Here is a 20928-nt window from a genome sequence, read left to right as displayed (position 1 = left end):
GTACCCCACCCCCTCAATCCAGAAACATCAACTATTATGAAAAATGCATTGTCACCTTAATACTAAAATGTTGGAGCGGCATGTGTTTCCAACCACTGTGGAGAATGCAGCACAGGGTGCGGTTACAGTAACTTGCCTATCATTATGGGCAGGGATTAGGCCCAGAATTTTCAAAAGGCCTCAGCACCCACAATTGGGGCCAGATGGTCAAATGACCTCAGTGCTTTGCGAGGGCGTTGGGTGCTGAGCGCTTCTGAAATTCCAACCCCGATTCCAGGGGCTGAGCATTTGAAAACCTGGCCCCACATCTCTGGACATTGTGTAGACAACACTCACTCAATACGTTTCCTAGAAGCCAACAGATGCCATTTTAACACAGTCCGTGTCATAGGCGCTGGGTGCTCAGCCCACCAGCCACAGCTGTTTGGTGGCTCAGGGAGAGGTTTGGAGGAGGGCGGAGGCCTCAAGAAGGGGGTGGAGTGGGGCCAGGAGGGGGTGGAGCGGGGCCAGGAGGGGGTGGAGCAAGGACGGGGTCTCGGGGGAGGGCGCAGAGTGGGAGCGGGAAGAGACAGAATGAGGGCAGAGCCTTGAAGGAAGGGGCGGGGGGGGGGAGCCTTGGGGGCAGAGCATCCCCAGGAAAAACTAGAAGTCGGCACCTATGGTCAGTGTTGTCAGCCCAGCTTGCGAAATAGCCTGGTCCAGGGGCTACAGCACTAGACCCAAAATCAAGAGACCTAGGTCCCAATCCCAGCTCTGCTGCGGGATGAGTCGCTTCCCTTCTCCGTCCTCTGTTCCCCCACCCATCAAATGGGAATAACAACGCCCTTTACTAAAGGGCTCTGAAATCCATGCATGAAAAGTGCTAAATATTGATGCCATTGTTTCTATTTCTTGTCAGGACTGGCATTGTTGTTTCCTAATTTGAATTCTATTTGCTGGTTAACTCCAGCATGTGTCATTGATTTCTTCAGGCATTTTACTAGTTGTCCTTGAGAACTGATCTGATTAGAAACAGCCACGTGTGGTTGCGCTGCAGGGTAAGTGGGTGGCTCAACAGGAAGCAGCACTAATCGAGTGCTTTACGGTTTCAATGAGCCATACGAAAGTAACACGTTTCACTTACTGGCTGTTTATGAAAGAACGGGATGAGATCCCTTTGAATTCTATAGACACGCGCTGTAACTTTTCTTAAACATTAATTTCCATCTCAAAATGGGTTTATTTCATCCCCAAACCATCTGGAACCAGTGGGCTTCTGCCAGCTTCTGTTAATGAGTAACTAGAATGTTAAACACCAAGTGATGAGACACGGGATGGAAATAATAATGTTGCCCCTTTTTGATCCAAGTAGTTAGCCAATTTTCAGGGGTCTAATACAGTGGTTTTCAAACTTTAGGCTGTGTATCACTTCCAAATAATTTAGTCTACCAGATACCCCCCTCTGAGATAGGGTCATAATATACCTATGATTAGACTTAGGGTTGCCACCTTTCTAATTGCTAGTAACCAGACCCCAAAGGCCCCACCCCCTGCTCCACCTCTTCCCCCAGGGCCCAGACCCATTACTTGTTCCACTCACCCCATCCCTCCATTGCTCACTGGATTGTCTCAAGGAGTCTGTCTGCAGGTAGGATGTGGCCCCAGCTGAGCAGGGGCTGGCATGGGTTAATGACACCACACCACACCCTCTCCTGCTGTAACCAGACTTTTGGTTGAGGTATCATTTAGTGTTGCCAGGTCCCCGAAAACCAGGCACCTGGCAACCATAAATGGCACCGGACACAGAAGCCAAAACCCAGACTGTCTGGGTAAAAACCAGATGGGTGGCAACCCTAATTAGATTGCCAAGTCTTAATACAGTGCTTTGTCTGCCATGACAGGATTTTTCTCATGTACCCCCTGAAGAGAGCTCACGTACCCCGATTTGAAAACCACTCATCTAGCTGATTGATTCCTCCTGTGTTCAGGGAAACAGGACTTTGTGCATCCACCAACCAATGCCCCAGCCCCTGTGTTTGCAGTCAGTCCCACGAAAGCCCCTTGGGCCACATGGTTCAGCTTCTATTCAAGCTTCGCCACGTGCCTGTGTTTTGGGTGGTGGTTTCTATTGTTTCAGCTGCCTGGTCCATAAAGGAGCTTGATTGTTTCTTTATCCTTTATCCATGCAGTAGTTATGCCCACCGGCTTCCATGAGATTTCACCCAACCCCCACTCTCAACATGAAGTGCCCACCTCTTCTGTGACACTCTCTAACTGCTTCATAGTTAACAAAGCTCCACAAACTGCTCTGGAAGATAAGTGCTATTCACCTCATTTTACAAGTAGAAAACGTAGGTGATTTGTCTAAGGTCACCCAAAACATCAGAGGCAGATAGGGAGAGACCCCAGGAGTCCTGAGTGCCAGGGCCCCACTCCAGCTCTTTCTCCACAATCACACAGCAGTGGGCAGGGGAAGGGGAAGGAGAATAAGGTTGACAGAATCTGTCTCCTATTGATTCATCTCTGTAAAGTGGGGATACGAAGAACAGGAAAAAACTTTCCCATCACTGCTTGCTGCAGGGCCTCTTGTCCCATCATTTTATGCAGCTGGCTACTTCAGAGACAGGACACTGGACTAGATGGACCACCAGTGGTCTCATCCACTCTGCCACCTCCTAAAATGATACAGACCTGCTCACAGGAGGCTGGAGGCTCCATGAACTAATGTGGATAAAATCCATTGAGATCTTCAGAAGGAAGACAGCAGAGCAGTGCAAACTGTATGGGCTGGGATTAGTCTACCCATGGGATTACTTGTGTTCTCTCTCCGGCCATGGGAGACCACTAGAGAAGAGGCAGCATGGCCCTGCGGATAAGGCACTGGCCTGGAAGTCAGGACACCTGGGTTCAATTCTGACCTGCTGGTTCTCTGTTTCCTTTGCCTGAACTCTTTAGACTGTAAACTCTTATTATGCATGTGTCTAGCACAATAGGGTCTTGATCTTGGTTGGGACCTCAAGGTGCTACTGCACCCAAAGAGTTGATAACAATAACAACGTTGTGCTAGAGCAGATATCAGTAAGTCCAAAACCTAAAAGGGGCTTTAACTTTGGAGCAAGTTAATGGTTAATTCCTCTGCATTCCTTATCCTCTCAATACTGAGCTAGATGGACCTTTGGTCTGACCCATTCTGGACGTTATGTTCTCTGAGCAAACTTTGGTGTGCAGCCTCTATCCCACACATTCAATTGGTCTGAGCCCTTCCAAGCTTCACCCCATGCCCGATCAGTGGCAAGCGAAAGACATCCAGAGCTTGAGATAATAAACCATCCACAGTGCTTGATGAAATGTCTCTTTCCTCGAGATGGCACAATGTAGGAAATGAGCCCCTGTCATAACTATAAAGGGAAGGGTAACAACCCTCCTGTGTACAATACTATAAAATCCCTCCTGGCCAGAGGCACCAAAATCCTTTTACCTGTAAAGGGTTAAGAAGCTCAGGTAACCTGGCTGACACCTGACCCAAAGGACCAATAAGGGGACCAGATACTTTCAAATCTTTTGGGGGAGGGGAGCTTTTGTTTGTGCTCTTTGTTTTGGTGGTGGTCGCTCTTGGGACTAAGAGGGACCAGACATCAATCCATGTTCTCCAAATCTTTCTGAACAAGTCTCTCATATTTCAAACTTGTAAGTAACAGCCAGGCAAGGCGTATTAGTTTATCTTTGTTTTCTCAACTTGTGAATGTTCCCTTTGCTAGAGGGAAGTTTATCCCTGTTTTGTGGTAACTTTGAAACTAAGGCTAGAGGGGGTTCCTCTGGGCTCTTTGAATCTGATTACCCTGTAAAGTTATTTTCCATCCTGATTTTACAGAGATGATTTTTACATTTTCTTTTTTATAAAATCCTTCTTTTAAGAACCTGACTGATTTTTCCATTGTCCAAAGACCCAGGGGTTTGGGTCTTTGATCACTTTGTAACTGATTGGTGAGGATATTATTCTCAAGCCTCCCCAGGAAAGAGGGTGTAGGGGCTTGGGGGAATATTTTGGGGGAAGAGGAACTCCAAGTGGTCCTTTCCCTGTTTCTTGTTAAATCACTTGGTGGTGGCAGCGTACCAGGTTTGAACCTAAGCTGGTAGAAATAAGCTTAGGGGGCTTTCATGTGGGTCCCCACATCTGTACCCTAGAGTTCAGAGTGGGGAAGGAACCCTGACAGCCCCTTACACAGCAGACAGGGAGGCTGGCGTTGGATCAACCCAACACATCAGCAAGACAGGCCTGCACGCGGCTTGCTGGGAGAGAGGGAGGGATTGGAAAGAGCAGCCTTGCAGGATGGTTTTTGCTGAGCGACGTATTTGCTGACTTTGGCTTACAAAGGGGAAAAAACCACACTCTTCCATTTCTTGGAGCTGATGCGGTGTGCCGAGAGCCTGGGATGTCGCACTCGTGTGTGTGTCAGCAGATGCTGCTGCAGAGCGGAGATCCAGTTATCACTGGGTCAGTTGTACTCAGAGGGGAAACAAGCAGCCGGCTTCTCCTTTGCTCTGGAAAAGCAAGGCTCCACGTCACAGGCCTTTACCCCACCTCCTCTTCTGACCCAACTGCTCCATCCACCCCAGGACGAGCGAGCAGGCGGGAAGAGGGCATATCAAAGCAGATCAGAGATGGCTTCACAGCATGAACCACACTGACTGGCTTCTCTGCAGCTTGACCTCTTTAGGGGAGAGAGAATCAAGCACCTGTTGACCTGACGTGACAGCACTTTCTGCTACTTTGGCTTGAATTTGAGCTGCAAGGCTGGGATCTAGGTTCAAACCACCCCAAAGGCTGCAGGGGGGTTGGGTCAGCCCATTACAGACACACAAGCCAGTTGCGTCACAAGGCTCCAGCTCCACACACCCCAACAGTTCAGGCAGTGCTGGATCCGGGTTTCTCGAATGGCAGTGACTCCATGTTTGGGGTGATGGGATGAGAAAAGCCAATGGAATCTGGGCAAGCCCCGCTGTGGTATCTCCACGCACTCCTGCCACCAGAGTTCACAAGATGACCAGGGAACAGGCACTTTCTACTCTTGCTCGAGCTCCCGGTTGTATCAAGAAACAGCTTAACATGCTGCTATTGTTCCCTCTCTTTTTAGTGGGATATAAATTGGAATCAAATGGGCTCTCTCCAACCACTCCCACAGCATTTAATTTGCGAGCATCTAAAATGCCGAGTGCAGGGTTCACTCTCCAAATGAGCACATAAGGGACAATTGCACCAGCTACTCCAAAGCAGAGAGCAATTGTGCTGCGTTTAGAATTAAACTACAATCCATTTGGGACCCAGCGCATTACACCACGATGAGCTTTAAAACGATTAATGAGAGCACAAGAGGGCTATAATGCGCTAGAATAATTCACTAGACCCTGATCATTCCCACTCACACCAAAAAACACAAAGGGAAAAGGATTTTTTTTAATGCCCTGCTTGATAGGAGTGTTAATTTCGCTGTTCTGTCTCTTATCTGCACACCTTAGCTGGTGTTGGGACATTCTCTGTAGCACAGTTCCACGCCTAACCAGAAAGTGAGAATGGTGTCACCTACACAGCCACCCCCTGGGCAACAAAGAACAGACGTGATGAGACCATGGGCCTGATACGGGAGAGGGAGATCAATGTGCATGGATCAGCACACAAGTATGGATCCAGGCAGACAAAACATTGATTCTAGTCCAGTACTGAAGGGCATAGGTGTTATGGGCGGCTTACAAGAAAAATCAGCAATCCAGGCAGAAGCACAAGGTTTGTCCATACCTAAGTGCAAAATGGCAAGCGTCACATGGGAATGGAAATCAGCGCCGGTACTTTGTACCTTGCTATCTGATAATCTCAAAGTGCTTTACGATCCCCCTTTGACAGAAAGGAAACTGAAGTATGCAGTGGTGAAGTGTCTCGCTAAGGGGCACACAGTCAACTGAATCCTGAAGCTCTGTCTACACTGCAGTCATGAGGGGTGATTGCAGCACATGTACACACATACCCAAGTTAGCTTTGACTGAGTTAGCTCTAAAGATAGCAGCAAAGGCAAGGCAGCATGGATTAACCACCCACTACATGCCCTGGGCCTGGGATGGGCTTGTAATGGGAAATTAGCCTGTGCTCCAAGGGCTTCACTGTAATTTTGGGGCAAATTAGTTTAGGTACACCTACACATGCTGCAATCACTCTTCCTGAGTGCAGGGTAGACACACCCTTAGTCTTCTGCACTAACCACTAGCCACTACAGCCATTTTGAAAATAGGGACGTAGCAATCATCCGAGTGTCCTTTGCAGATCATCTTTGAAATAATTCCCCCAGTTGGCTCAAAGGATTGTTCCTAACTGGTCTTGTGGCCTTTTTCGCTTCTTTATGATGAAGAGTTGAACAGAGTAACACAATTTGGTTGTTTTTTAATTGGAAAAAAAAGATTAGGAATATCAAGTCTGGCCTTCCCTGGTTTTGCTGTAGGGTTGTCTATGGTGACCTCTCACACTTTAATGGGGAGGAGTGGGGTATGACTCCTTAACAAAGAAGCCCTTTTCTCAATTGTTGATTAGACATTGAGTTAGAAAGGTGTTAATACAAAGAGTGTTCTCCACTCAGTTGCTAAGGCTTCATTCGTTTGTTTCTTATGGTTTCGTAGTTTCACAAGTTTCCGCCATTATACTGTCCTCCAGGCTACAATGGCACAAGCCCAAATTCTTCCCCCCGTCCCATGTCTCCTTTAACAGCGAAACATTTGTATGTAGAAGGGCTCCACACAGAACCTACAAAATCTACTCTCCCTTCTGCATACAGATAAAGAACTGCGTGGAGCAGCACAGCGCAGTGCTCGTCCCCCTCGCATGCGGCAGGGTAGCTGACTGAATGAAATTTAAAACCTGCACAACTCAGCAATGCCTGGATGGATTTTACCCAAACTTCCGAACACTTTCTCCGCTGCATTACAGCCTTGTCCACACAAGACAGTTGCAGTACTTTGACTTTTTTAAGGTTTTTAAGCCAATGTAGTTCAAGCCCCTGCGTGGACACTCGTATTTCAGTCTGAGTAGCTTGTTTCAGTTTGAATAAACCTGTTTCTAATCAGCTTACAATAACTCAAAATAAGCCGCCCTCAAACCAAACCGAGAGAGGAAAACGGTCAGGTGGTTCGGACACTAACATGGGAGACTGGGTTCAATTCCCTGTCCTGCCCCAGACTCCGTCTGTGACCTCGGACAAGCCACCCGGGCCATGTCTACATGGTGCGTTATGCTCAGTAAGCCTAGCAGGTCTTTCCAGCTCTAATTTCAACCCTCTCTACAGCCTCGCCACCCTAACGCTGTCATAACAATACCCAGAGGTGAGAGCAGCGATGTGGGGAGTCTGGGGGAGGACAAGCCAGCATCCAAAGTACCACCGTGCTAGGCCACTCCCACTTTGCCACTACTAACACTAGCTGTGCTCCAGCCATTGCCACTGGCATCAGCAGCAGTCAGTGCCCCATCCTTTGCCACCACCACCGTCAGCAATGGCCCGACCCCAGCACTCATCGGCAGTGCCCTCTAGCACTGCACACACCAACTCCACTCATGCCTCTTCAAGCATGGGTAGTGTCCCGCCTGCTGACCCTGCCAATGCCAGCCTGACCCGCCCCCCCCGGCCCCACTTTAGCTGCCAGCACTCACGCCCCGTTTACTGCAGGGTCCTCTCTCCTGCCATTTCATCCATAACAAGTCCAGTTGCCAACACAGACACTTCAGACTTTCGTGCCCCATCCCTGGCTCATCACCAACACCGCGCCCAGAGATGCAGCCCACAGGACAGAGCTCTGCATTGCAGTCTGGCAAATCTGCCCACTGGCGCCGGGCAAGCGCCAAAGTGACACTCTCCGTGCTCGAGTCACACTGCCAGCTCCAAGTATCTAAGATCCATTCCTCACCCTCCCACCCCCGAGAACCTGGCTCACACTAAGTGGAAACTCATCAAAATGCAAACGAGTCTGTCAAGGCAATATCTGTTATTCTTAAAGCCATTTTCAGACCCGGACGTGAATTTAGTTCTCACGAAAACGAAGCATTAATTGTGCTGTTCTGATAAAGGAACAGCATAGGGAAAAGCCGTGCTCACTTCCCGCATAGATCTGTGCCAATGAACCTCAGTCTGGTCCTGCCGCCTCACTGCTATTCCAGTCCTGGGCACCTCAATCCTGCAACTTCTCCTGCTATTCCACCCCTGGATTCTCCAGACAGCTCAGCTGGTGCATCTCAATCCCAACTCACAGCCCCCCCACCCACATATTCCTTTCCTGCACCCCCCATGCCACGCTGCCAATGCACCTCCGCTGTGCCCCACATCCTCTGCCATTCCAATCCCAGGTCTCGGCGGAGCAGACGCTCCACGAGACGCTGTGGATCTGTGACAGGCACAAATGCAGATGACGGCGAGACCACAATGCAGATTCTCTCCTGTGGTACAAATTAGGATCTGAACCCTAACTCCAGCGGTGGAAAGCTGGGGTGTGGATCACATCACCGGTATCTCCATTGACCCCTATATTCCTGGAGCCCAATACTGAGCGTCAGTCCCCACTGAAGTCAATGGAAGTTATGCCTACATACAGCCTGAACAGGGGCAGTGGAAAGAGCAGAGGGTGAGTCATTTATTAATAAGCAGACAAGTCAAACTGGACCCTCTCAAACTACAGGGAACTTTAGATCTGCTTGAGAAGGCACCAGCGGCAGCAAAGGAAGCACAGAGCCAGAAAGAGGAGAGAGAAAAGCCTGCAGAAGGTGGGCAGAGAGGAGTTCAATATCTCTCTCACTGTCTCCAGGCTCAGAGCCGTGCCAAGGGAAGGGTGCTACAGGTGGCTGTTCTGTGATCTCAGTCCCAGAACGGAGCCACACCCTGTCTAAATCGACCAAGTCAGAATCAGACCAGGCTGGGCTGGTCCCTGGACAAGCGAATGCTTCCCCTAAACGAGACCCCTCACGGCATGCTGGCAGCGGAGCCGCAGTCCTGCGGCCAACAGCAAGGAGAGACACAGGTCAGGGCCACAGCAAGTGAAACATGCCCGAGAGAAGGAAAAACCTCAACAGACCGAAATGGATTTTGTGGCGGTGAATGGCGCTGGGTCAACAGCCCCAGGGAAACCAGTTCTGTGCATTCACAGAACTGGCACAGCCAGGGCAGCTGGCTTCCCTCCCACCGCCCTGCTGCTGTACCTCGCCCCGGCCTGCACAGATGGCTCTGAGGGCACAAAGGGAGTTTGGTCAATGGCCCATTCAGCACTTGGCCTCTCTGCTGAGGCTGCCAACAAGGGGCCTGGTTAGTGCCATCTGTGGGGGCGGTTTCGCAATCTGACACGGGCGCTTTCTCTGCTGCTTCTTGCAGATCCCATCTGGCTCCACGGGGCTGTGTACGGTTATCCCTGGACTCCGACACGAAGTGCTGGGCCGACAGGAGTCAGAGCGGAGAGGGACCATGTTTCTAGCCTAACAGAGCCATGGACCGTTCACACCACACTACCCAACCTGCAGCTGCAGAGAGGCCCCGCCTCCCGGGACGGCTGAAATGGGACCGGGATCTTTACCACTCATCATTCTGAACCAACTCATGAGGCTTTGTGCTGACAGAGCCCTGTGATGATGATGCCTTGAAACCACCTGGGGAATCTCCTTTCCATGTTTCTGGGGACACGCTGCCAGCTCCGTCCTCTGTTTAGAAGGAAACCTTCACCCCTGAGCCCCTAAGCCTCTCTACAATTAAACAATGCACCCCACGCAACCCATGGCAGTTTGGTGCAGGGGTGAGGTTCCACCCTGAACCTTGGGCCTTGTAATGAAGAGGCCCAATCAAATGGCTTCCCAGGAGCCCCCATTTGGATTGAGATGTTGCAATATGTAGCACACCTTTGTGACAGGGTATTCTTCCGTCACTGAGAAAAGAGGAAAAATAGTTCCCCAGAAAAAAATCCTGCTGTAAATGGATCTCTGTTCAGGAGCATCACTGCCACAAACCAGCATTCTGCTAAGGGCGCAGGGGGGCTTTAAGGGCGTAAGCCATTCTCACTGTAACCCTGTTGGCTTCAGATGGCTTATACCAGGGAGGAAGTAACCTGCTGGAATGCTACGATTTGCCAGGCCATTTATCAAGGCATGTGCGGTTCCTTTTGCAACCCCGGTGGAACGGTGATAAACTCTAAGCAAAGGAAGTTAATCGCCACCTAGAGCACTTCAAATATTTATAAAGACAACTGGAAAATGGTCACAATAATTGTCACTTCCCAAGTTGAAACTATGGTTCCTGGGTAGTAAATGATTTCAGTTTAGATGCTGCTCAAAGGCACAAATTCAATAAGGACAAAGGATTTGGTTTTTTAGGCCCATTTCTCTGCTACTATGTAGGGGTGAGAGAAGGAAAGCACGCCGCAACTTAGCATTTCCCCTGCAAACAGCTACAGTGCAAAATTGTTCTAATAGATCTCCCAGAGGCTGTTGTGTTTTGGACGTTTTTCAATCCTAAAAGACACATTTTCAAAGCCCCTTTTATTGAATTATACAACTCATCCTCACAAGCAAAATGCCTGTTCTTGCAATATAAATGATGGGGTTGGAACTTAATGAATCCTATTGAATTCAAGATGATTAAGGAGTGTTTAGTACAGCTAGCACCTATCCTTAGGAATCCATCATACAAACACTCCTAGTTATTCTCTGACACGATTGCCAAGTGCACATCCATCCTATGCTTGTTTCTCTGACAACAGAGCTGGGTCAGCAACGCAACTCCAAAAATATGGATTCTAATAAAGGAGAGAGTCCAAGATTCCAGGTGTAGGCCTTGCATGAACAATGAAAGAAAACAGAAGTAAGGAACCAGAGGTTAATTAATGGACAGAGCATGATTCACAAGTGGCCTTGAAAATAACATGTAGTTAGTGAATAAAGAAATAGTAAGAAGAGTAAGTGGGATAAGTTTGCAGCTGCAGCTTTGCTTACTAGTATATTTTGTAATTTGTAGACAGTTTAGGATCTATACAGGGACTGGTTATAAAAATTAGTAAACCAATTATGAAGTGTGATGCAATGTAAAAACGCAATGACTGGGCATTAGTCTTTGCATAGAATCTGATTAATTATTATGTGCTTTTGCAGTTGTGGTGCACCCTAGCCCAACCTCCTACACCAGAACCTCAGGTGTTGCTTTACGAAGGGACAATAAAGAAACCTCAGTGATGAGTCTGGATTCCAGAGAACTGGATAAAGCGTCTCCCAGAACCGGACGAGGGGATCCAGATCAGCCAAGTGGAAAAGGTCTCGGAGAGAATCCCAACACCAGATCTCAGCCTTAGTCCAGTTTCTGGATTCTAAGAATGTGTTTTGGCTCTTTTATGCAACAGATTTACTCTCCTTCAAAAAACAAAATGTGACTTTGTGCCACTCTAAAAAGCAGCTAAGTGGTGGTGGGGCCACTCAATGAGAGAGAAATGAAGTTATTAGTATCGCACTTTAACACAGGGTGATGGCTTTAAGCCCACACTGGGTGAGAGACGCTTTGCCCTTTTGCAGCTGCTCACAAAAGCAATGTGCATAGGCACATGAACGGCTGAGAGAGGGTGCAGTGGTTAGGGTGGGAGAGGTGGAGTCAACTCTCTGCTCTGCCACAGGCACCCTGGGTGACCTTGGGCAAGTCACTTTTCGTCTCTCTGTGCCTCAGTTCCCCATCCATACATTGGGGATAACTGCACAGCCCTGCCTCACAGGGGTGTTATGAGGATAAATACGGTAAAGACTGAGGTGCTCAGACACCAGGGCAGCGATACTCAGACTGAGGCTCGCGAGCCACAAGTGGCTCTTTAATGCGTCTCTTTGCACTGGGCGGTTTAATAATTAACCAATGGGGATGCTTTTACTATGTTATTAACTAATTAAGTGATTAACTTATTTGCTGTGCGAATACTATATGTGTATTTAGCGAGAGAGAACTACAGTAAATGCAACACTGAATTCGCACTCCTGTGGCTCTTTTGGGTAATGTCAATCGCTAATTTGACTCCTGAACCACTGAGGTCTGCTGAGTATCTCTGCCCTGGGGTAACTGGGGCTATACCATAGCTATCGAGAGGGTGCAGGATGCATTCCCTCGTTACTAGTATTGTGTGTATTACTGGGGCACTTAGGGTATGTCTACACCACACTCTCAGCCCAGGCTGTATCACAGGTTTGAGCCAAAGCCCCACTCCTGTCCACACACACAAATCAGACTGACTCTACTCAGGATCTGGGCCCTACGACTCTGCTGGGGGATGTGCCAGACCTTGAATCCCACTGTGACTCGGGTCCAAGCCCTGTCATTTTCCAGTGTGGCTGCAGGGGAAGCCACAGACCCGAGTCAGGTGGTCTGCACAGTGCAGTGTGGACGCATTAGCATGGCTGTGAGACCCGTGTCGAGCGACTATAAGCCCAGGTTTACAATGCAGCAGGGACACAAGTCCACAAGCCCGGGTCCCACAAACTCGAGTTTACAATGCAGTGGAAATGTACCTTTAGAGGCCCCTGCTGAGATCAGGGCCCCATTGTTCTAGGTGTTGTGCAGACGCACAGTAGGAGACAGCCCCTGCCCCGAAGAGTTTCCAATATAAATACACAAGGTTGGAGAAAGGAAAACATGGTTTGCCCTGGTCCACAGCTGTGGAACTGGGGCATGGAGAGATTAAGTAACTGGAGCATAAATCCCATAGGTTTACTATGGTTCTTGTGCTTCTACAATCCTCCTGTCAAGGGACTTGCCCAAACTCACAACAAGAGTGCATGGTGGAGTAGGGAATTGAACCTACATCTCTCAAGGGCTAGTCCAGTGCCTTACTCACCAGCCTACTCTTGCATTCCCCCTTGCTGCCATCTCTGCTGACTTAGTTCTGTTGGCTGATGCAGGCACGTCTCGGGCTATCCCTGCCCCTCCTCGCCATCATTGAGGTATTTAGTGACTGTATCCCTTGATCCTTTGGCTGGGGGTGAACAGGTGCGAGGGGACACATGCAAGGAACAATCTGCAAAGTAAGAAGGTGCCAGTTTCACATACCGGTAATTATTTTTCAGAGCAGGGCCATCCTTGATGTTTCTAATTAGCCATGTAGCAGGGTGCCTGGGGAATATGGTATAGTTCAGTGGGTCTCAAACCTTTTTACTGGCGACCCCTTTCACATCGCAAGCCTCTGAGTGCGACCCCCCTAATAAATTAAACACACTTTTTTATATATTTAACACCATTATAAATGCTGGAGGCAAGCGGGGTTTGGGGTGGACGTTGACAGCTCGCGACCCCCTGAGGGGTCCTGACCCCCAGTTTGAGAACCCCTGGTATAGTTGTACCCCGGTACAGAGCCATTCAGACACAGAGATCGATATCTCGAGCTCTTCCTTACTGAGTCAACAACAAAATCATCATCAGTCAGGAAAGCCAGTTCCTTGCTTTTATCCGCAGATATCCACAAAGCAGGCTACTCGAACAGATGTTCGGGGTCAAATCCAGGCCCCCTGTAAGTATGTCCAACTCCCCTGAATACCACCTGCTTCTACCAGGCCTGAATCCAGACATTCTCTCTTTGGTGCTGAGACGTCGGGGGCCGCTGATGCCTGACGTCAGTGGAGTCACACCAGGGATGAGCCGAGCCCAAGAAATGAGAACCGTCTTAGTAAGGGAGTCACTTGATACAGCACATTGATTAAGGATCAGCTCATATCTTACTGATCTCTCTTTCTCTACTGCTGAGAGTTTCCTTCTCACTGCGTCCTGCCTTTTCGCACCTGCCTGCTGAGTTCTTAGGCCTGGTCTACACTTACAAAGTAGGTCAACATAGCTACATCGATGGAAAAACCCCGTCCATTGGCGCAGGTTGCTACGCTACAGGGTTATGGTATATATGACATTGCTATGCCAGTATAGGCTCCGTAGCGTGGACACAGCTGTGAGGCATTAAAACTTTCCCATGGCTTGTCAGTCACCTATCCATCTCTGCGATACCCTTTCCCTGAAAGACAGGCTGTCCTTGCTGGATTAAATGCATTTCCACATGCAGCACAATACAAACAGACAATATTTGCACAGAAACTTGTGTTATACAGTTTCTCAAGGCAACTAGGCTGTTTCCAGGAACCTTACATGCAACGTCACAGTAACCACCTCTTGGTAATGTTGCTTTCAATGAGTGTCCATCTCAACTAGCACACAACCGGCAGGAGGCACACAGCAGATCGTAACAGCCCTAGGCAATGTGAGAGAAATGGGCTGACACCTCGTGGTAATACAGAATAAGGATACTTAGCGCTTAACATAATTAAAGTGCTGTACAGACAATAAGTCATCAATAACCACATTTCCCCCCATGAAGCAGGCAGGTATTTTTATCCTCATTTTACAGCTTGGAAAACTAAGCTGAACAAAAGAAAGGCTAGGCAACTAACCCAAGGACATATAGTGCGTCAGTGTAAGAGACGATTAGCACCCGGGAGTGGCGGCAGTGAACAGAGTTGCTCCCTCCATACAGCACAGGTGTCCCCAGAACCTCAGCCATGTGGAGCAACCTTTCAGATGCTTTAATTTACATTAGAGTTTTCCATATGATTGATGGGTGGATCACCAAGGAAAATACCCAGACGCTGCACGTGGAGGAAAGCCTACACCATGCCCTCTTTCCATCTGGCCCTACCCCTTTTCTCAGCTGTGCTGCCTGTTGCACTACCGGTGATCTATGTAGGCACAGAATCAGACCAGCACACGTTATATCAGGGGCTCAGTCAAGATACAAACCATATTTACACCAGCAGAATGACCTTAGTGCACCCAAGAATCTGGCCCTACATTTTTACTATGTCCTATTTCAGTTAGTCCCTGAGAGCCAATGCAGCTCTGGGAGAGTGAGCCGGATCAATTCTGGCTTATGCACCATCAACACTGAGTTCTGAGTGCACATGAGCCAGAAAGTACCCAGCTTGGCTCTCAGATCGCAGGAGGTGATTGCAGGCCAAGCAGCCTTCCTAACTATAAACCAAGCAGACTTGATCTGGAGTTACTGAGAGGAAATGAACTAGAGCCCCACAATGCTGTGTTTATAAAGCCACTTTTCAGAGTGGAATAGTGAAGGATTATTGAGAAGGATATTTTCACTACTTACTTATGGCTAAGTCACTTAGGAATAAGGATATTCAATTCTTACCCCAGTAGCCATAGCCTCAGTGTAATTATGTTAGAGCTCATTAATTATCTATATATCACAAAACATATAGGACCCTATTCATCCCTGGCATAACTGGTTTTGATGAAGTTACACAGGGATGAATGTGACCCATAGAGTTTTGTTTTGTTTTTAAACGCAGACCTGTCATCTGTCCTATTGCAACCAGACCTGTTAGAAATATTGGTGTCACTGATATTGACACTGATCAAATGGAAAAGGACGAATTCAAACATGCATTGTATGGCAGTGACACTCGGGATTCACGGGAGAGAGAGTTAAGCCTCTAGCCCCAAAAGCTCATGTTCAAGACTTGAGAAACAGGAGTCAAAGCATTTGCCATCAGTCCTCAGTGCCTAGGCATGGACTCTAGTCACATAAACCAGACTGTATTAATGTGAACCAAGCCAAACTACTTTACATAACATTTCCCTTGCAAATATGAATATTGAAGGGAAGAGGAAAAAGAGATTATGCTGACTTTGATGTCTTTGTTAGCATCAGGTAGGAGAGACCCTGAAACGACCTCTTTAAAGATCCAACAACTCTGCTCCTTCAAATAATGGCTGACAAACCTCCCGGAGTCCTCTAAGACAACCTTCGGCAAGAAACAAGGAAGACCTCACCTGACATTCTGAAGGTAAAAACCAAGCAGCCTTCTATCTATATCACAAAGGCGGGGAAAAGAGCACAAACACATTAATTTCCTTTGCAGGCAAAACGTCCCCTCTTCCGTATCCTGTTGTTCAGTGTGCTCTCCATATGACTGTCCCTCTACACCCCAGACATGGGTGCATTTAAGTAGTGCTACGTAAACACAGAACCAAATCTGGAAGGCCTTGCTGATTGGCTTTCAAGGGAGTTTTGCCTGCTTTAGGACATTAGGTTTCAGTCCATACATTTGTAAGGTGCTTTTGGACCCTTTGTAAAGACAGGAACTAGAGAAAGATCAAGCCTTATTATTACAGAGTTTATTGCTCCTGATTTTTATTTTTTAGTGCTGAAATGTGGGATTCATCCAGACAGGCAGGGTGTTGGTTGTGTGACAACAGCATGGGTAATATTGCACATGCAGCTGCATCTGGCCATCAATACACAATGCTCTGACTGATGACAGCACTGATGTTATGTGTTAAGAGCCAGCTCTCAACTGAGTGGGTCAGTGTAAGGTTTGATGGAAAGACGAAGGTGGTGGTGCCGACAGGTCCCTGATCTCAGCCCCCCTGACTTCCATGGGGGATAGAATGAGGCCCAATACAGCCAGGTTCTTAAACACATGCCTAACGTTCTGCCTGTCAGCAATCCCACTGAAGTCAGCAAACTAGGTGCTTCACAACAGTCATGTATTTCAGAATCTTGTTGGATTCAGACCTGACGACATCCAAATCTTTCTAACACTGAGGTTTTTTGAACGACAACAATCTAATATTTTGCCTTTTAAACCACGTGATCCTTTTTAATCTCAGCTCTGAATCCCCTGACTGTAAAGGATTTGGGGGAAAATGTTCTGATAAAACTGGCTTAAACCAACGGATCTCTATTTCCAATCTTTAACTCGATCTTAAAAAAGAGTCAATACTGGCTTCAGTTCAGCCCCTTTTAAGGCCACCCTGCTATTGGCTGGTACAGTATTCCTAGTCTCTTTTCTCATTCAAGATTTGCCCTTTTCAGTGTATTTCCTCCATCCCATGGTCAGCACTTTGCATTCCCCGCTTCTCTTGTACAGTCACTTTCTCCTGGTGTTGGTAGGAGTCTTTCATATAGTAGCTGGGGAGAAAAAACGCATTTACAAACCTGAAAGCGAAGTTGTCAAACCACAAAAACAGGCTGGGGCCGCAGACTTAAGGGCAGGTGTAGGAACCAAAACAACTTTCAACTCATTGATTTAAACTGGATGCCTATGAAGTTGCCACTTGCCACTGTCCCTTTAACAGAACTTTCCAGCCCTACATTTCCAGAGTACCTCTATTATCCGGGGGTAATGGAGGGACAGGGAGATGGAAGCAGGAGAGGAGGCAACACCTCCAGGTGCAGAGAGGTCAGAAAGGGGGTTCCCAGGGAGGAGATGAGGTAACAAGCCTGTTAGAAAATAACTGATCTTGGGAGCGGGAAAGAATGTGGTGGGGGGAGGGAATAACACACCCAAGTTATCACACCCCACATGGGTGTGAGAGGGGTGACACTTCTGGGAGGGATGAGGGGGAGACACAACCAGGCTTGAATCACACCAAAGAGGTGGGGAAAAAGAGCAACACACCAGGTGGAGATGGGGTAACAGTGGGGGAGGGGGGAGAGGAGCAAGTTACATACCTGAGGGGAGGATAACACAATCAAGCTGTGCAACAGTGACCTTACGCAATCACTTGGTCTTAGCACCATCAGACTCCCCTTCCCCCATTCACTCCTACAGTTTGTTACGCTGGCTTGTTGCATCTAGTCTGAACTTAGATTGCAAGCTCTTTGGGCAGGGGCCATGACATCCCATGGGTCTGTTCAGTACCCAGAACAATGGGGCCCTGTCCTGATTGAGGCCTTTGCACATTACCATAATACAGATATTAAACAAGTGCAATAAAGAGGCAAAGTCTTCTCCTTTCCTTCCATCCCTTACGCTTAGTGTCTGCTTTCCCCAACTTCTTGTTCTTGTATCGTCTGCACATCGGAAATGCTGAATTTGACAAAGTCAATTTCAGCCTTGGGTGAATACTCACAAACCTATTTTGGAATTTCCTGCCCTACTAATTTGGGGGAGTTGTTGTGCAGTCACTTGTACCACAATCAACTGGGCACTTGTCCCTGATTTCCTCTGTGGTAGAATGATGTCTGTGAGTCACGTCTGTGGTGAGCAGTCCAGCACAAACAAGCCGGGAAGGGGAAACTTTCCGCAAAGAAATAAACTGGGGCGGGAATCTCCTTTTTCCTTCGGTGCTAAAACGTGCATTGACATGATACATGTGATCGTATCAACATTAACAGCAAATTACTTTAGTGAAGAGTTATAGGAATTGTTTAAAAAAAAAAAAAAAAGGGCATCCCGTTAAGAGAGAGAGCATGAATGTAAAACCTCACACTGAGTCACACACACATTTTTTCTCCTGGTATCTGCTCCTTCTTTGCGGCCTTTAAAACACCTAGCGTCCTTCCCCTGAAGCAGCTGGTACTGGCCACTGTCGAAGACGAGATACTGGACTAGATGGACCGTTGGGCTGATCCAGGACAGCAACCCTAATGTTCCTCCACTGTAGTCCTCGTGCAAGCTCAACTCTCACTGAATTCAATGAGAATTTTGCCTATGGTGGAACTGCAGGATCAGGCCCCTTAATTTCTAAACATACTTCTGTTCCACTCCACAAAAAGCACAGCAATAGCCCTGATCCTCGCCCTGGCAGGGTTTCTCTTCCATTCAGAAGGCTTTGTGGGAAAGCGCAAATTAGGCCCATGGGACCAAAAGCCCTTTTGCAGAAGAACTAACTCGCCTGCAGCATTTAATTAATACAAATAATTATTTTACCATTCTATAACCTCTTCCGGTCAAAAATCGTAAAGTGCTTTTTAAACACAAATTAATTTTGCCATACAGCACGCTGCGAGGTGTATGATAGATAGACAGGGACCACTTCATCCAGCTCTGAAATACAGATCCCTCTGCAGGACAACTGCTTACCAGCACATGGGCAACTGATTAGCATTTGCAGCTACTATAATCATTAGTATGTTGAACTCTGCCTCTCGGGGGTCTGTCCTAGCCAGGCTCAGCCATACTGGCATTTTCAGTAAACTGCTCTGTACAAATTCCACAGAATTTAAGCTCTTATTTGAGAGAAGAAAATTCCCTACCCTCAGGGTTCTAAAGCACCTTCCCAATGTGACCTGATACAGCCGCTGTCTGCAGTCAGTCAACAAATATGGACCAAATTCAGTGTTGGCCCAAGGGGGTGCAGCACCCTCTGAAGTCAATGGAAGTTGCACCCTGGTTGCATCAGGACTGAATTTGACCCATGAGCACCGAGAGGTGTGAACCACCCATAGTCATATATTGGGTGTTGACTCTGAAACCTACCAATGACCACTAAGAAAACTGAATTAGGTGCTTCCACTAACATGATCAGAAGTGAAAATAATGCTCTGTGGAGCCTTCAGAAGAGGCACCTAAATTTGCACAACAGGTCTGTAGGGCACCTACCACTCTGCACACGGGCGTGAGTGTGAGTGAGTGTGCAGAGCACCCAGTGCAGCTGGGGCCCAGATCCTACCTGCCCTCTGAGGCTGCTACTGCGATGGAGAGCAACAACAACAACAACAACGTTGTGGGGCTGTGCGCAGGGCTAGGGGTGGCAGGCGGCGCTGGCACAGAGGGGCCCCCACCTGTGCCCGGGCCCCAAGGCGGGGGTGGATCCCCGAAGTTGCTGAGCCGCGGGGCTGGGAGGTCCAGGCAGGCGGAGCTGCCTCCCCGCGGGAAGCACTGAGCCCACCGCCGCCGAGCGCCATCCCCTTCCCCGCCTGCTCCCGCCCAGCCCGGCCCGGCCCGGCCCGGCTCAGCCCCGCTCCCGCTCCCGCTCCCGCCCGGCGGACGCTGCCTCCGCGGCGCGCACTCACCTGCTGCCGGCTGGGCCAGCGGCCGCCGCGCTCCAGGTGCGGGTCCCGGCTCCTTCCCTCGTGAGCTGCGGGGGCGCCCGGCTCCGCTCCCCTGGGAGCTCCGCGCCCGGCAGCGGCAGGCGAGAGGCAGCCGAGCCCGCCGGCGCTGGGAGCGGGGCTGAGCGCAGCGCAGCGCCTGCCTGTCTCCTCCCTCCTCCCGGGCGAGCTGCGAGGGGCTGAGCGCAGCGCTTCCCCCGCCAGCGCCGCACCGAGCGGCTGCTCCGCATCGCACAGCCCGGGCCGGTGCAAGGCAGCCCCCCACCGGGCACCCCCTGCCGGTGCAAGGCACCCACCCCTCCAGCAATGCAGCCATCCCCAGAGCAATGCACCCGCCCCCCGTGCAATATACCCCCCCCCCCATGCAATGCAGCCCCCTGCCACCACAGTGCATCCATCCTCTAGTGCACCTCCACCGCGCAATCCAGCCACCCCGGGGAGCAATATACACACCCACCCCTGATGTAATATACCCACTCTCCAGTGGTCTCGCTAATTTTTTACATCCATGTGGGGAATGAATTTCGTTATGTGCACCAATATGGAGGTGACGTGTGTTGGGGACGGGGCCAAGGGGTTTGGAGTGTGGGTGGGAGCTCAGGGCTGGGGCACAGGATTGGGATATGGGAGGATGAGGGCTCTGGCTGAGGGTGTGGGCTCTGAGCAGGGATGAGGAGTTTGGGGTGCGGGAGGGGGCTCAGGGCTCGGGCAGAGGATTAGGTTCAGGGGGTGCAGGCTCTAAGGTGGGGCCAGAGATGAAGGGTTTGGGGTTCAGGTTGCCCCAGGGCTGCGGCAGGGAGAGAAGACTCCCCCTAGCCCTCTTGCCGCAGCAGCTCAGGGCTGGGTGAGAGATGCCTCTCCCCAGCCTCAGCAACTCCGGTGGGGCTGGGCTTGGCTGGTGGAGGGGCTTCTCGCCCTGGCAGCTCCAGAGGGGCTGGGCTGGGCCAGGGGAGGGGTGCCTCTCCGCACCTGCAGGGCCCTAAACCTCTCCGCACCTGCCACCGTACAGCTTACAGGGAACTTATCTCTTCACCATCCACCAGTGCACTGTACCCATTCCCCCATGCAATGTATGCAATCCTC

General features: G+C 49.4%; 1 protein-coding gene across 4 annotated transcripts in view; it reads right to left on the bottom strand.

The window, feature by feature from the left end:
• Positions 1 to 19968, bottom strand: part of LOC117889407 (dual specificity testis-specific protein kinase 1-like) — a 62560-nt gene extending 42592 nt beyond the window's left edge. Inside the window, exon 1 of one of the 4 annotated variants that reach the window (XR_004648470.1) lies at positions 19810 to 19883. The gene's annotated coding sequence lies outside the window, so the exon portion shown is untranslated. Of the gene's footprint in view, positions 1 to 12849; positions 12938 to 19809 lie in introns of those variants that run through there. The other 3 variants (XM_034793568.1, XM_034793566.1, XM_034793567.1) reach the window with 3 other exon arrangements.
• Positions 19969 to 20928: the final 960 nt, after the last annotated feature.

The sequence above is a fragment of the Trachemys scripta genome, chromosome 17 (assembly GCF_013100865.1).
Source record: "Trachemys scripta elegans isolate TJP31775 chromosome 17, CAS_Tse_1.0, whole genome shotgun sequence".
Taxonomy (NCBI): Eukaryota; Metazoa; Chordata; order Testudines; family Emydidae; genus Trachemys; species Trachemys scripta.
The sequence above is the reverse complement of the archived record's forward strand: the minus strand, read 5'-3'. Positions and strand labels throughout refer to the sequence as shown.